This window comes from Procambarus clarkii, chromosome 22 (assembly GCF_040958095.1).
Source record: "Procambarus clarkii isolate CNS0578487 chromosome 22, FALCON_Pclarkii_2.0, whole genome shotgun sequence".
NCBI lineage: Eukaryota > Metazoa > Arthropoda > Malacostraca > Decapoda > Cambaridae > Procambarus > Procambarus clarkii.
Genome location: NC_091171.1, coordinates 18,330,663 through 18,348,162, shown reverse-complemented (window position 1 = coordinate 18,348,162; position 17,500 = coordinate 18,330,663). Strand labels below are relative to the sequence as shown.

The window sequence follows — 17,500 nt, the reverse complement described above, 5'->3', positions numbered from 1 at the left end:
AGCTTGACTCTTGGTGTATATGGGAGGAGAGCTTTCGAACACTCGCTCTCCGTCAGCGGAGGCGTCTTGATTTATATACAGAAAGTTGTTATAGTCGCATTGTAGCGGGAAGTGTTGCTGTAAAGAGCGCCCTAAACTAAAATAACTATACAAATTCAATGCATTCAGAGTTTAGGCACATGAGGCTTGTGATACAACGTCACCAAACAGCAGGGGCCTGACAGCTGAGTGGACAGCGATTCGGATTCGTGGTCCCGAGGTTCCGGGTTCGATCCCCGGTGGAGGCGGAAAGAAATGGGCAAAATCTTTCTTTTACCCTGAAGTCCCTGTTCGCCTAGCAGTAAATAGGTACCTGGGAGTTAGAGAGCTGCTACGGGCTGCTTCCTGGAGGGGTGTGTAACGAAAATGAGGCCTGGTGGAGGACCGGGCCGCGGGGACGCTAAGCCCCGAAAGCCTATCAAGATAACCTCAAGATAAGAAGGTTGAGGTAGTCACATCACGCCGAGGTGAGGTGTTTACCCCGAGCTGTGAAGGTGGCTGCACCAGCACAAGTGAGCCGTGTCTATCACAGTATTAGTGGGTAAGTTATTGTTACTTGTTGTAGAGGAAGTGTAAAGTGTCACCACCACACAACTCTCGCCATCTTCTCCACCACTTGTGGACATGTTAGCAACCTGCCTACACGGTCCTTTGCTCATTTACTGTGGACCCCATACCCACCTTGGCGGCGGTGGTGGTGGACCCCATACCCACCTTGTCGGTGGTGGTGGTGGACCCCATACCCACCTTGTCGGCGGTGGTGGTGGACCCCATACCCACCTTGTCGGTGGTGGTGGTGGACCCCATACCCACCTTGTCGGCGGTGGTGGTGGACCCCATACCCACCTTGGCGGCGGTGGTGGTGGACCCCATACCCACCTTGTCGGCGGTGGTGGTGGACCCCATACCCACCTTGGCGGCGGTGGTGGTGGACCCCATACCCACCTTGTCGGCGGTGGTGGTGGACCCCATACCCACCTTGGCGGCGGTGGTGGTGGACCCCATACCCACCTTGTCGGCGGTGGTGGTGGACCCCATACCCACCTTGGCGGCGGTGGTGGTGGACCCCATACCCACCTTGTCGGCGGTGGTGGTGGACCCCATACCCACCTTGTCGGCGGTGGTGGTGGACCCCATACCCACCTTGTCGGCGGTGGTGGTGGACCCCATACCCACCTTGTCGGCGGTGGTGGTGGACCCCATACCCACCTTGGCGGCGGTGGTGGACCCCATACCCACCTTGTCGGCGGCGGTGGACCCCATACCCACCTTGGCGGCGGCGGTGGTGGACCCCATACCCACCTTGTCGGCGGTGGTGGTGGTGGACCCCATACCCACCTTGTCGGCGCTGGTGGACCCCATACCCACCTTGGCGGCGGTGGTGGACCCCATACCCACCTTGTCGGCGGTGGTGGTGGTGGACCCCATACCCACCTTGTCGGCGGCGGTGGACCCCATACCCACCTTGGCGGCGGTGGTGGACCCCATACCCACCTTGTCGGCGGCGGTGGACCCCATACCCACCTTGGCGGCGGTGGTGGTGGACCCTATACCCACCTTGTCGGCGGTGGTGGTGGACCCCATACCCACCTTGTCGGCGGCGGTGGACCCCATACCCACCTTGGCGGCGGTGGTGGTGGACCCCATACCCACCTTGTCGGCGGTGGTGGTGGTGGACCCCATACCCATTCTGTGGGCACTGGTGGACCCCATACCCATTCTGTGGGCGCTGGTGGACCCCATACCCATTCTGTGGGCGCTGGTGGACCCACACCCATTCTGTGGGCGCTGGTGGACCCCATACCCATTCTGTGGGCGCTGGTGGACCCCATACCCATTCTGTGGGCACTGGTGGACCCCATACCCATTCTGTGGGCGCTGGTGGACCCCATACCCATTCTGTGGGCGCTGGTGGACCCCATACCCATTCTGTGGGCGCTGGTGGACCCCATACCCATTCTGTGGGCGCTGGTGGACCCCATACCCATTCTGTGGGCGCTGGTGGACCCCATACCATTCTGTGGGCGCTGGTGGACCCCATACCCATTCTGTGGGCGCTGGTGGACCCCATACCCATTCTGTGGGCGCTGGTGGACCCCATACCCATTCTGTGGGCGCTGGTGGACCCCATACCCATTCTGTGGGCGCTGGTGGACCCCATACCCATTCTGTGGGCGCTGGTGGACCCCATACCATTCTGTGGGCGCTGGTGGACCCCATACCCATTCTGTGGGCGCTGGTGGACCCCATACCCATTCTGTGGGCGCTGGTGGACCCCATACCCATTCTGTGGGCGCTGGTAACAATGGTTTCAGAAGTTGAACCTCCACAGTTCATTTAGTTAAGCAACAGTCATGTGGACCTAGTTACATAATTTGTAATAAACACATACGTACTCACACACACACACGCATATATATATATATATATATATATATATATATATATATATATATAATATAATGCATACACAAATATATTCACATATATCAATAGCTTTTAATATAACAAGTTGTTGAGAAGTGGACCCACAACAGTCTCTATACAAGGCAATTTACAAGTGGTGAGTGAGTCACACAGTCACTAGTGTTGCTCCACACCCACCCAACTGGGCGGCAGCTTTACAGTCAAATGCAGGCTGCACCTTCACTCACCAAACTTCGAATATTTAGCTAAGATTTTTGGCACTACATCATTTAGAATGCAGTACTTACACATTTCTTGAGCTAATGATAGACTTAACGCTGAATTAATTTTTTTTCGCAAAGTATGTGTATAATTCTGCTGACAGAGTTTACATTTAGTCAAGTCTACGTCAGCAGACGTTGCAAACTTCCAGACGTACTTGTAGCCAAACCTAGTCCCTAGCCGCGGTAACGTCTAAAACTCTGCTAACTTTATTGGATGATCCATAGACGTGCGGTTCTTCTTGCATAATAGAAAGATGGTAGATGGAGTAACTGGTGTGAACATCCACTTTTCCTCAAGTCTACTACATTGTGTTATTGTCACCAGGATAATAAATCCCAGAGGTCGCTCAAAGGCAATTCACGATGGTAGTTTTTTACGAGCAAATGTGTTGGCTAACTCCCCGGTGCTGTCATGCATTCTGAGACCAATATGGGAAGGAATTCTGCTTGATACCTGCTTGATACCTGCTTGATACCATCAAGCAGGTATCAAGCAGAATCCACGGGAGACAAAATCTGACTCCGTTGATTATTTAGACGAGCTGTAATGTTGGTAGAATGAAACGACTGAGAGTGTGTTGAATAGTGAAGGTTAGGCTTCAGAGGATCACAGTAGATAATACCTTTACCTCACTTGGAGGGTATTCCTACCCACGCTTGTTACGCCACCTCCTCTCTTTCCTGGTAGCATTATTGATAGCTGCACCTGGACTGTACCTGGATGGGGCTCTGGGTGTTCTTCGACTAGTGAGAGCTTGGTCCACCAGGCTGTTGCTTGGAGCGGCCCGCAGGCCCTCATATCCACGACAGTCCGGTTGGTCCGGCTGGGTTCTTATCGTTATTATTATCAGCATCATTAGCAATTACATTTTAAATGTAATTGGTGTTCTTGCTATAATGTAAAATGTAATTACATTTTAAATGTAATTCATTAAAAAAATAATTTTTAATGAATTTGATATAATCAATAGTCAACAGATCGCTATGATTCTCAGTGAGGGAGCAGACCCAAGAACCTGTGATTCATGTTCAGTCACTTGATTAATAACTTTTATTATACGTAAATTAAAGACAAATAACAATTGTTAAGTAAATGACAAGATAATTTAATGTCTTTTCTTTATTGTACGATATCAGAGTTGGGTGACATTTTGTTATTATGACAAAGGAAATAACGTCAAATCCTCTTGATTATGTAACAAAAACCAGCCCGAGATAAAGTAATCAGTGGAGAGACAGGTGGCGATAAGCCCGCGCCCGCCGGGGAAATGTCTCCCGGCTGACATTTCCTCACATTATTTAAATGTTAAATGACATTTACATTAATGATGAGGCGTGATGAGGTCACTTAGGTGGAGAGTGGTAGAGTGTGTCTACCAGCCACGAACCCCCACACGCCGCCCATGTTGGGAGCACAGTCACCCCAGCATGTCATTCACCTGAGCACTTGGAGACTCGAACCGCCGACCCCAGCGCAGCATACAAGAGTAATAATGGTGTATACATACACAAATCATATTAACGTGATATATATATATCAATGAGAAACTCCATTGGGACTATAGGTGGGCGTGAACCTTGACCCCAGCATTGCCAGTCGCGTACTCTACCACTAGACCAATGCTGACTTGTAAAAGTCTCACAACCGGTTTATAGTTTTTTAATATATTTCTTCAAAGTATTTAACTTAGTTCTGCCCCGACCTGCTTATGACTGTCTAATACCCCAGACCATTCCCTCTGCAAATTTGGATGAGGCTAGCTCCAAGCATCTGCCTTCCAGCTTTGGACATTCTCTTATACGTGTACACACACACACAAATGGAATGCATTAGGCAGTGATGTGGTGGAGGCTGACTCCATACACAGTTTCAAGTGTAGATATGATAGAGCCCAATAGGCTCAGGAACCTGTACACCTGTTGATTGACGGTTGAGAGGCGGGACCAAAGAGCCAGAGCCCAACCCCCGCAAGCACAACTAGGTGAGTACACACACACACACACACACACATACAGAATACTCAAAAAAGTATTCCTGCAGAGGGATATGACAAGGGAAGAGAGAAAGCAGGCAGCAGACGCGAGGAAGGAGCGCAGGGAGAGAGAAAGGAATCAGAGAACCACAACCCCGAACCCTACAATCCCAGAGGGGAGTGGAGAACCCTCCTCAAACAGTGCAACAGCCACAGGGAGTGGGGCACCACCCCCACATTCTACCCAACAGACACTCAACCTGCCCCATCCCCTGTCAGCCCCCCACTAAGTAACCACCTAGAGCACCCTCCCCCACCGACCCCCTCCTCCCACTCACCCCCCTCCTCCCACTCTCCCCTCTTCCCAGGACCTCCCTTCTCCCCCATCCCCCAAGCCCTCCCTTCTCCCACATGCCCTCCCGTCTCTCCCACCCCCAAGCCCTTCGTTCTCCCCCGTCCCCCTAATCCACCCACTCTCCCCCACCCCACCTAAGTCTTCCCCTCTCCCCTAAACCCTCCCCTCTTCCTCGCCCACCTCAGCCTTCCCCTCCCCCCTTTTCTGCCCCCCATGCTCCCCCAACCCTCCCCTCTCACCCCCCAAAGCCTCCCCTCTCATTCTCCCCCCCCCCTACCCTCCCCCTCTCATCCCCCCAACCCTACCCTCCCCCTCTCACCCTCCCCCTATCCTCCCTCTCCCCCCCCCACCCCAAGCCCTCCCTCCTCCGCCAGTCTCCCTGTACCAGATCCTCCCAGCTCCCACTCACCCCAGATCCCACAGGTCCCCCCCCCCCCTTCCAGAAGAGAAGCAGAAGAGAGTTTCAGGGTGATGTACTCGAACATAGATGGGATCACAAACAAGACAAGTGAACTAAGGGAAAGAGCACAAGAAGTGAACCCAGATATAATTGGACTCACTAAAACAAAACTCTGTAATCATAACGAATGCCGTATTTTCCCAGGAGTACATAGTAATAAGGAAAGAGAGAGAAGGTAGCGGAGGAGGCGGAGTGGCCCTACTCATGAGAAAGAAATGGAGTTTTAAGGAAATGGCTATCCCAGGCTGTGAGGGGTTCAGAAACTACATAGCAGGCACCATGACAATGGTAGGACCATGAATAGTAGTAGCAGTAATATACAACCCTCCACCAAATGACAGAAGACCCAGTCAAGAGTATGAAAACAACAACATGGCAAATTGAGAGGGCAGCCTCTGCTGCCTGTAGAAATAGATCCTACCTCATCATGGGGAATTCAATCATGGAAGGATTGACTGGGAGAACAAGGAACCACATGGAGGAGAGGATATGCGGAGAGTCAAACTATTGGAGGTGGTGACTAAAAACTCTTTAACCCAGCATGTCAGAGAACCCACAAGGATGAGAGGAAATGACGAACCAGCAAGACTCGACCTAGTCTTCACTCTGAACGACTCCGACATAAGAGAAATCGGTTTTGAGGACCCAGTAGAAATGAGCGACCACAGTGTACTGGTGTTTGAGTACCTAATTGAAGAAGGGTTATTGAACTCGATGAGGGATACCAAAACCAAAAGGTTAGCATACCGAAAGGGAAACTATGAGGAGATAAGAAAATTCCTAACAGATATAGCATGGGAAACAGAGCTCAGGGGAAAGACGGCCCAAGATATGATGAACTACATCATGCAGAAGTGCAAGGACGCAGCAAACAAGTTTGTCCCAATCCAAAAGGAAAACGGTGAAATGAAGATGAGAAACCCATGGTTTAATCAGAGATGTAGGCTAGCTAAGCATCAAAGTAAAAGGGCATGGAGAAACTATAGGAATAACAGAACACTGGAGAGCAGAGAAAGATACCAGAATGCCAGGAATGAATATGTCGGGATGAGAAGAGAGGCAGAAAGACAATACGAAAATGACATCGCAAGCAAGGCTAAGATTCAGCCTAAATTGCTGCATAGCCACATCAGGAGAAAAACAACAGTAAAGGAACAGGTTATGAAATTAAGGATAGGGGCAGAAGGATTCACTACAAATGACAAGGAAGTGTGTGAGGAACTGAATAAGAAATTCCAGGAGGTCTTCACCTTAGAGCAAGGAGAAGTTCCAGAGATAAGAGAAGGAATAGCTAACCAGAAACCACTGGAAGAGTTTGAGATTACCAGCGGGGAAGTAAGGAAGTGTTTACTAGAGTTGGATGTGACAAAGGCTATAGGACCAGATGGAATCTCCCCTTGGATATTAAAGGAAGGAGCAGAAGAACTGTGCCTACCACTCTCCATAGTGTATAACAAATCACTGGCAACAGGGGAACTGCCAGAAATTTGGAAAGCAGCTAACGTAGTCCTGATATACAAGAAAGGGGATAGACAGGAGTCACTGAACTACAGGCCAGTGTCCCTAACCTGCATACCATGCAAGCTGATGGAGAAGATTGTGCGAAGAAAGTTAGTGGAGTATCTGGAGCAAAATAACTGTAACACAGCATCAGCATGGGTTCAGGGATGGCAGGTCCTGCCTCATAGGGTTCCTTGAATTCTACGACCAGGCAAGAGAAGGGTGGGCAGACTGCATATTTTTGGATTGTCAGAAAGCCTTTGATACAGTACCACACAAGAGGCTAGTGAAAAAGCTGGAGATGCAGGCTGGAGTGAAAGGGAAGGTACTCCATTGGATAAAGGAGTACCTAAGCAACAGGAGACAACGAGTGAATGTGAGGGGTGAGGTCTCAGATTGGCGAGACGTTACGAGTGGAGTCCCGCAGGGGCCAGTCCTTGGACCTATACTGTTACTGATATATGTAAATGATCTCCCAGAGGGTATAGAATCGTTTCTCTCAATGTTTGCCGATGATGCAAAAATTATGAGGAGGATTGAAACAGAGGATGATAGTAGGAGGCTACAAGATGACCTAGACAGACTGAATGAATGGTTCAACAAATGGCTGTTGAAGTTCAACCCGAGAAAAAGCAAAGTAATGAAACTAGGCAGTGGAAACAGGAGGCCAGACATAAGATACAGAATAGGAGATGAAGTACTTAATGAAACGGACAGAGAGAAAGATCTAGGAGTTGATATCACACCAAACCTGTCTCCTGAAGCCCACATAAAAATAATAACGTCTGCGGCATATGCGAGGCTGGCTAACATCAGAACAGCGTTCAGGAACCTGTGTAAGGAATCATTCAGAATCTTGTACACCACATATGTAAGACCAATCCTGGAGTATGCGGCCCCAGCATGGAGCCCGTACCTTGTCAAGTACAAGACGAAGCTGGAAAAAGTCCAAAAGTATGCCACTAGACTAGTCCCAGAACTAAGAGGCATGAGTTATGAGGACAGGCTGCGGGAAATGCACCTTACGACACAGGAAGACAGAAGAGTAAGGGGAGACATGATCACAACCTACAAAATTCTCAGAGGAATTGACAGGTTGGATAAGGATAAACTTTTTAACACGGGTGGTACGCGAACAAGGGGACACAGGTGGAAACTGAGTACCCAAATGAGCCACAGGGACGTTAGAAAGAACTTTTTCAGTGTCAGAGTAGTTAACAGGTGGAATGCATTAGGAAGTGATGTGGCGGAGGCTGACTCCATACACAGTTTCAAATGTAGATATAATAGAGCCCAATAGGCTCAGGAATCTGTACACCAGTTGATTGACGGTTGAGAGGCGGGACCAAAGAGCCAGAACTCAACCCCCGAAAGCATAAATAGGTGAGTACACACTCTCACACACACATTATACACATTACACCCATTAAGGTTCATAGTCCTAGGGGCCCGGGTTCGATTCCTGGCTGAGGCAGAAACAAATGGTCAGAGTTTCTTTCACTGTGGTACGCCTGTTCACCTAGCAGTAAATAGGTACCTGGGAGTTAGACAGCTGCTACGGGCTGCTTCTTGGGGATGAGTGTGTGTTAAAAAGTAATATATGTAGTAGACATAGTAAGAGAAAAAAATAGATTGGTTAGAAAGGCGGGGACCAAGAGCTAATTGCTCGATTCTGCAGACAAATAATAAATACACACACTAAATAGGGTGTCCAGCTGTGCTCGGGTCGCTTCCTCCACCCCCCCCCTCCCCTCCCCCCCGTGTCCCCCACTCATCTCTTCCCATCTCTCCTCCTCTCACTCCTCCACCTTCATAACTTCTCTCTTCCTCTCCCCTTTCTCCTTTCCTCTCTCCCTGTCCATCTGTTTTATCAGAAAATTGAATATTATGAAGAACTGAAAACTGCTAAATTACTCTACTAAAAACACAGCCTCTATTACGGAGTTGCCATGGGGGGGGGGATTTGCAGTAGGTGCGGATATTTCTGAAAATGTGGCACTTGGGCCAATATGCACTGGCCCATATCCCACCTCCCCCATTGTATCATCTTGAGTCAGGTTAGCTCTAAGCTAACGGTGCTGTTTTTTTGTTTTTGTCTAACCTCATAATATAGTTTAATTTAACTTATTGTATTGCTTTGAAGTTTGTTGTTAGTGAGGAGTAGTCTGTGAGGAAGTGAGGTGTGGGTAGTGGTGGTGTTCGTAGCTCCCGAGTGCTGCACATAGCATCATGTTTTCTTAAATACTGGTGTGTAGGTTCATAGGAGCACGTGAGAGCGGGGAGACAACGGTATTTTCAACCTTACTGACACACAACACTGATGATGAGACTGAAATATTTATGTGGTGTAAACTGTGACTCAGCCACCCACGTGGCCATTGTAAACAAGGCTGTTTGGCACTCTCTGTCTTGGTCTTGACCCCACACACGCCACAGTTGCTAAGGCTCATGCTCTCGTTGGCTGCCAGTGTCAAGGAGAACTTTATCCGTGTTGTAATGTTCCCACACTCCTCGCTCTCCTCCACAACTTTTCAACACAATTTGACTGATTGCGCCGAGTATGATTAGGGTTTAATATGTTCAGATTTTGTCATCAGTCTCTATTATTAACGTGAAGAAGAATGTGAGGAAGAACGGTAATTGGTGAGTGAACAATGGCCCGACAAAACCACCAGGGACATCCGACAGCTGTTGTGCTCTCCACCCACCACCCAGCCACCCACCACCCACCTACCCAGCCACCCACCACCCAGCCACCCACCACCCACCTACCCAGCCACCCACCACCCAGCCAGCCAGGTTTCCTCGTGAACCTCTATACTCCGCCATGAACCAAGGGCCAGTTGTCTCTCTCACCTGCACGCTCGCACACCTGTACTGTGTTATCGTCCTGAAGGTGGATGACATAGATTCACTTTACTTTGCGTGTCGCGAAGGCTAAAGTCTGGGAAAAGAAAGATACGTTGGCCACTCGGGAGCATTGATTACAATACACCGGGCTGGCGTCCAGTGCGCAGGCTGGCTAACATCACAACACATTTATGTGGCACCTTTTTATTTCTCGTCTTTAAATCATTTGATTTTTAAATCGAAAAACATCATAGATTAAATATATATGATATATATATATAGTTTTATAAGTGCAGTGTTTTACAAAATTGAATTGAGATTTAATATTGAGGCGCGAGCAAGGTTTCGGAGAGTGTTGCATGTGGCGGCAGCGGCCGTGGTGGTGTTGGGGGTGGTGGTGGTGGTGTGTGGTGTTGGTGGTGGTGGTGCTCGTGGTAGTGGTGGTGGCGAGCCTCCTTCGTCACTGTGGTATAGTGACCGGTGTTGCGTCCTGTGAGATGTTCCATTCACTAGTGGCGTTCAGGAAAGCAGAGAGGAATAGTGTCATGAGGTGATATGGTGGGAGTGGGTGTAAGAGGGTGCCGTCAGGTGGTGGGTGTGTGTGTGCAACAGGTGGAGTGCTCGCTGCCAGTGTCCCTCCAACATGACGGTCATCTGCCACACTCCTCAACATCCTCCCTTCCGTCAACACTCTTCTCCACTCCTGTTTCCACTCTTATGTTCTCAGTGTTTAATGTAAATACTATATTGTGTACAGTCTTGAATACTCAGTAAACCGCTCTTGGCCAAGTCTGGCAATGTGTCTTCTACCTTCAGTAAACTCCACCAAAGTGCGCTGCTATTTTATATATATATATATATATATATATATATATATATATATATATATATATATATATATATATATAATAATTCACACCCCAGAAGTGACTCGAACCCATACTGCCAGAAGCAATGCATCTGATGTACCATCCTGTACATCAGATGCATTGCTTCTGGCAGTATGGGTTCGAGTCACTTCTGGGGGTGAGTTTTCAGTTGCATATATGCCTGGAGACCGTTCATGATTGTTCGTATATATATATATATATATATATATATATATATATATATATATATATATATATATATATATATATAATATATATATATATATATAATATATATATAAATTTGTCAGTTGCCAAAATTAACTTCAATCATTTCCTCTTATATAAACCATTTAATTTCAAATTAAATTGTTCTATAAAGAACTTCACTGAAGACTTGATGACAATATTATATTAATTAATTGGGTGACAGTGTACTGTATTAACTGGTGACACTGTGCTGTATTAATGTAGTGATAGTGGGCTGTATTAATGTAGTGATAGTGGGCTGTATTAATGTAGTGATAGTGGGCTGTATTAATGTAGTGATAGTGGGCTGTATTAATGTAGTGATAGTGGGCTGTATTAATGTAGTGATAGTGGGCTGTATTAATGTAGTGATAGTGGGCTGTATTAATGTAGTTATAGTGGGCTGTATTAATGTAGTGATAGTGGGCTGTATTAATGTAGTGATAGTGGGCTGTATTAATGTAGTGATAGTGGGCTGTATTAATGTAGTGATAGTGGGCTGTATTAATGTAGTGATAGTGGGCTGTATTAACATGGTGACAGTGTTCTGAATATAATTGTTCACAGTATATTCGAGGCACCAACAACATATACACACCTCATACACGTGACTGAGGTGTATATATGAGGGGCAGGTTGATGAAGGGTTACATACGTTACTGAGGGGTGTATATGAGGGGGCAAGTGGTGGGGTTATACACTGGTGTGAGTTGGGGAGGGAGGGAGGAGGGGGCCGCGGTGGAGGCAGGGTTTCCTAGAGAGTTGGCCTGCCCGGCCGACCTTGACTGAGTAAGCAAGTGATGGCTGCACCACTGTTGGGCAGCGGGTGGAGCCTCGTGTCTTGCGCCCCTCTTGTTTACATACACTACCTGACGTCACCAGCGGCCGTCGGGCTCGTCTCTTATTGGTGCATACTTGATGACGTCATTATGATGTGTGTTGCTCTTATTTATATTCGAAGGCGCACCGTGTGTGCGCGCGCGCGTGTTGGTGGTGGTGCATGACGGTGCGTTGCTGGGTGCGTTAGTCTTGTATCAAACAAGTTGGCTGCATTAATTAATATGTTTTCGTGTTTATGAGAGAACAAATGTCTTGGGTTAGTGAGAACACTATACCTTGCCGTTACATACTGCCGGTCACCTTTCCGGGGGTCAAGGTCACCGCGGCCCGGTCTCTGACCAGGTAGGTCTCCTGGTTGATGGTCTGATCAACCAGGTCGTTGGACGCGGCTGCTCGCAGCTTGACGTGTGAATCACAGCCTGGTTGATCAGGTATCCTTTGGAGGTGTTTATCCAGTTCTCTCTGGAACACTGTGAGGGGATTGCCAGTTATGCCCCTTATGTGTAGTGGAAGCGTGTTGAACAGTCTCGGGCCTCTGATGTTGATAGAGTTCTCTCTCAGAGTACCTGTTGCACCTCTGCTTTCAACGGGGATATTCTGCACATCCTGCCATGCCGTCTGGTCTCATGTAATGTTATTTTTGTGTGCAGGTTCGGGACCAGCCCCTCTACTATTTTCCACGTGTAAATTATTATGTATCTCTCCCGCCTGCGCTCAAGGGAGTACAGATTTAGGCATTTTAGTCGGTCCCAATTGTTTAGATGTTTCACTGAGTGGATTCTAGTAGTAAAGATGTATGGAGTCTAGGTAGTCTACACAGCTTTAAATGTAAATATAACACACACACACACACACACACAGAATATAGATTTAGGCATTTTAGTCGGTCCCAGTTGTCGGATCGGATCCCATAATTGGTCAGATCTTAATTGGTAAGATCCCAATGTCGGATCCCATAATTGGTCCCAATATACAAATAGGATAACGACAGCAGCGTACTCTACACTGGCAAAAGTTAGAGCATCATTCAGAAACCTAAGTAAGGAGGCATTTAGGGCGCTTTACACTGCTTACGTGAGGCCAGTCTTAGAGTATGTCGCCTCATTATGGAGTCCCCATCTGAAGAACCATATAAGGAAACTGGAAAAGGTTTAGAGGTTTGCAACGAGACTCGTCCCAGAGTTACGAGGGATGGGGTATGAGGAGCGCCTGAAGGAACTGTGCCTTACGACACTAGAAAGAAGAAGGGAGAGGGGGAGAATGATAGGAGCGTATAAAATACCCAGTGGGATTGACAGAGTGGACATAGACTAAATGTTCACACGGAATAGTAACAGAACGAGGTGACATGGTTGGAAGCTGGAAACTCAGCGTGAGTGTAGTGGGAAAATGGAATGCACTTAATAATTTAAGGAACAGGTTGTGGAAGCAAATACTGTTCATAATTTTAAAACTAGGTATGATAGGGAAATAGGACCATAGTCATTGCTGTAAACAACCGATGCTCGAAAGGCGGGATCCAAGAGTCAATGCTCGATCCTACAGACACAAATAGATGAGTACACACACCACTTAAGGGGTGGTCTAGAAAATGGCTGCTAAAGTTCAACTCAGGAAAGTGTAAAGTAATGAAATTAGGCGAAGGGAGCAGAAGGGTGAACACAAGGTATCATCTGGGAGGTGAAATCCTGCAAGAGTCAAATAGAGAGAAAGATCTGGGGGGTTGATATCACACCGAACCTGTCCCCAGAGGCCCACATCAAAAGGATATCATCAGCGGCATATCTTGAGGTTATATGATTGACTGGCCAACATAAGAACTGCCTTTAGAAACTTGTGTAAGGAATCGTTCAGGACCCTGTATACCACTTATGTCAGACCAATCCTGGAATATGCAGCTCCTGTCTGGAGTCCATATCTAGTTAAACACAAAACAAAGTTAGAGAAGATACAGCGATATGCCACCAGACTCGTCCCGGAACTGAGAGGTATGAACTACGAGGAAAGACTGAAGGAGCTGAACCTCACATCCCTGGAAAACAGAAGAGTAAGGGGAGACATGATAACCACCTACAAAATTCTCAGGGGAATTGACAGGGTGGACAAAAACAAACTCTTCAGCACGGGTGAAACACGAACAAGGGAACACAGGTGGAAACTTAGTACCCAAATGAGCCACAGACATTAAAAAGAATTTTTTCAGTGTCAGGGTAGTTAATAAATGGGATGCATTAGACAGTGATGTGGTGGAGGCTGATTCCATACACAGTTTCAAATGTAGATATGATAGAGCCCAGTAGGCTCAGGAACCTATACACCAGTTGATTGACAGTTGAGAGGCGGGACCAAAGAGACAAAGCTCAACCCCCGCAAACACAAATAGGTGAATACACACCCGCCATGAAAGAGTATTATAACTGGAGGTGAGGTTGACCATGCAGTGTGTGAGGTGGGAGAGAGTAACTTGAAGGAGCAGGCAAGTTGGGTAATTGTGGCCCTGCCCTCACTCTTGCCCTCTCCCTCCCTCCCCTCTCACCTATTTCCCCCTCCCTCCCTCCCTCCCTCCCGTCTCTCCTTCACTTTCACCTTCCAGCACAAGCGGCTCCTGCAGCTGTTGCTTGCCTGTAGCACGCGTTGCAGTGTTCTTGTGGCTGTGGGTGGCCCTGGTGGCTGTTGTATAGTGGTGGTTGTGGTCCATGTTCCACGGTGCCTTGTGTGTGGCCCTCAAGGGGGCGCCCACGGCCACCCACGGTGCCTTGTGTGTGGCCCTCAAGGGGGCGCCCACGGCCACCCACGGTGCCTTGTGTGTGGCCCTCAAGGGGGCGCCCACGGCCACACACTCCAACATTACACACTCACCCCACAAGCTTGTTTTTATTGATGGGTTGGAAATTAGCAAGACGGGTAACTTGGTTGATAGGTGATGAGTGGTGTGGTGTAGTGGTGGTGAGGGTTGAGTGGTGTGGTGTAGTGGTGAAGGTGTATGGTAGTGGTGTAGCCTGGTCTCACATCACCGCACAAACCGTCCTCTCCCACAACAAGTACACACAGTACCACTGTGGTGGAGAGTACCAGTGTGTAGTGATGCATCACCACAACTTGTATTATTGCATATTGACAACAAACCGGAAACATTTTAACCTCAACATAAATATTGCGACCCAATCTCTCCTAGCAATCTTAGCCCTAATATAGTACATATGTGTACTATACTAAGAATAGTTGTTTCAAAATCTGGTTCACTAGTGACGGTCCGTCACCACCCGTTGTTACAGTTGACCAATTAGTTACTGTAAGTGCCGTCAGTACAGGAGACTGGTCGCATAAATGATGTACGCGCCATGGTCTCCGAATGGATAAAACTGATAAGTTAGTCAAAATATTTGGTAGTAAAAAGGGGAACTGCTTACCATCGCTGGTCCCCCCTTCCCCCTTGAGCAGCCTCACAGCAGCAATACTCCGGGAACAGCAAAAATGATGAATAGACTTGAGACAAGGTGGAATTCCCACCAATAACTCTTATCATCATCTTATTTTGCAGTCATGCAGACACAACCTCACATGTATGAGTCGTCCAGTAAAGTTAGCAGAGTTGTGGACGTTACCCTGGCTTGGCTTAGGCTTAGTTACCCTGGCTTAGGCTTAGTTACCCTGGCTTGGCTTAGGCTCGGTGGTAAGTCCATCTGGGAGTCTGCACCGCACACAAGATTGTTACTTAGGTACATGAACTATCGCTTCATTTCCTGATCCCATTATGCCTCTGTATCCCTTTCCACCACCGTCCATGGGGATGAGTATGGGGTCCACCACCGTCCATGGTGATGAGTATGGGGTCCACCACCGTCCATGGTGATGAGTATGGGGTCCACCACCGTCCATGGTGATGAGTATGGGGTCCACCACCGTCCATGGTGATGAGTATGGGGTCCACCACCGTCCATGGTGATGAGTATGGGGTCCACCACCGTCCATGGGGATGAGTATGGGGTCCACCACCGTCCATGGTGATGAGTATGGGGTCCACCACCGTCCATGGGGATGAGTATGGGGTCCACCACCGTCCATGGTGATGAGTATGGGGTCCACCACCGTCCATGGTGATGAGTATGGGGTCCACCACCGTCCATGGTGATGAGTATGGGGTCCACCACCGTCCATGGTGATGAGTATGGGGTCCACCACCGTCCATGGGGATGAGTATGGGGTCCACCACCGTCCATGGGGATGAGTATGGGGTCCACCACCGTCCATGGGGATGAGTATGGGGTCCACCACCGTCCATGGTGATGAGTATGGGGTCCACCACCGTCCATGGTGATGAGTATGGGGTCCACCACCGTCCATGGGGATGAGTATGGGGTCCACCACCGTCCATGGTGATGAGTATGGGGTCCACCACCGTCCATGGGGATGAGTATGGGGTCCACCACCGTCCATGGGGATGAGTATGGGGTCCACCACCGTCCATGGGGATGAGTATGGGGTCCACCACCGTCCATGGGGATGAGTATGGGGTCCACCACCGTCCATGGGGATGAGTATGGGGTCCACCACCGTCCATGGGGATGAGTATGGGGTCCACCACCGTCCATGGGGATGAGTATGGGGTCCACCACCGTCCATGGTGATGAGTATGGGGTCCACCACCGTCCATGGGGATGAGTATGGGGTCCACCACCGTCCATGGGGATGAGTATGGGGTCCACCACCGTCCATGGTGATGAGTATGGGGTCCACCACCGTCCATGGGGATGAGTATGGGGTCCACCACCGTCCATGGTGATGAGTATGGGGTCCACCACCGTCCATGGGGATGAGTATGGGGTCCACCACCGTCCATGGGGATGAGTATGGGGTCCACCACCGTCCATGGTGATGAGTATGGGGTCCACCACCGTCCATGGTGATGAGTATGGGGTCCACCACCGTCCATGGGGATGAGTATGGGGTCCACCACCGTCCATGGTGATGAGTATGGGGTCCACCACCGTCCATGGTGATGAGTATGGGGTCCACCACCGTCTATGGGGATGAGTATGGGGTCCTCCACCGTCCATGGGGATGAGTATGGGGTCCACCACCGCCCTCAGGATGAGTGTGTCTGGCACGCTGGACACACGCCAGCTGTCGCCGTGACGGGGTGTCACGAAGTCCCTTGTCTCCAGATGGGCTACTAGGGTTTTTCTCACGATCTTCTCCTTCGCCGTACATGGTATACAAGTTAGGGACACCGGCCTGAGGTTCAGTGCCTCCTGCCTCTCGCAAGAGGACATACTATATACCATACTATATCTCCAGTGACCCATTATATACCATGGAGTGTGGCAAGCAGAGTGCTTCTGCACACTCTTTCAGTACCCATGGTGAGATTCCCTCCGGAATCTCACAGTCAACAGTCTTTCTCACATCCAGGTCTGACGGATGCCTCTTAACCTCATGTTTGGTAATTTCAAACCCCTGCAAGGCTGCCTGGTTTACTGCCACCTCTCCACCCCTCCCCCCCCCCCCCACACACACACAAACAGGGGGTCTCGCGGCTGAATGGACAGCGCTCTGGGGTCATAGTCCTAAAGGCCCGGGTTCGATTTCCGACAGAAGCAGAAACAAATGGGCAGAGTTTCTTTCACCCTAATGCACGTAGCAGTAAATAGGGGCCGGGAACTTAGACAGCTGCT

General features: G+C 49.0%; 1 protein-coding gene across 8 annotated transcripts in view; it reads left to right on the top strand.

Annotated features, from left to right (window-relative positions):
- LOC123757839 (tyrosine-protein phosphatase non-receptor type 11) overlaps positions 1-17,500 on the top strand; it is a 301,801-nt gene that overhangs the window by 97,895 nt on the left and 186,406 nt on the right. The window contains exon 1 of one of the 8 annotated variants that reach the window (XM_069329500.1): positions 10,263-10,335. The exons of 5 other annotated variants lie outside the window; for them this stretch is intronic. The gene's annotated coding sequence lies outside the window, so the exon portion shown is untranslated. Of the gene's footprint in view, positions 1-10,262; positions 10,418-17,500 lie in introns of those variants that run through there. 2 more of the 8 variants (XM_069329504.1, XM_045741720.2) reach the window with 2 other exon arrangements.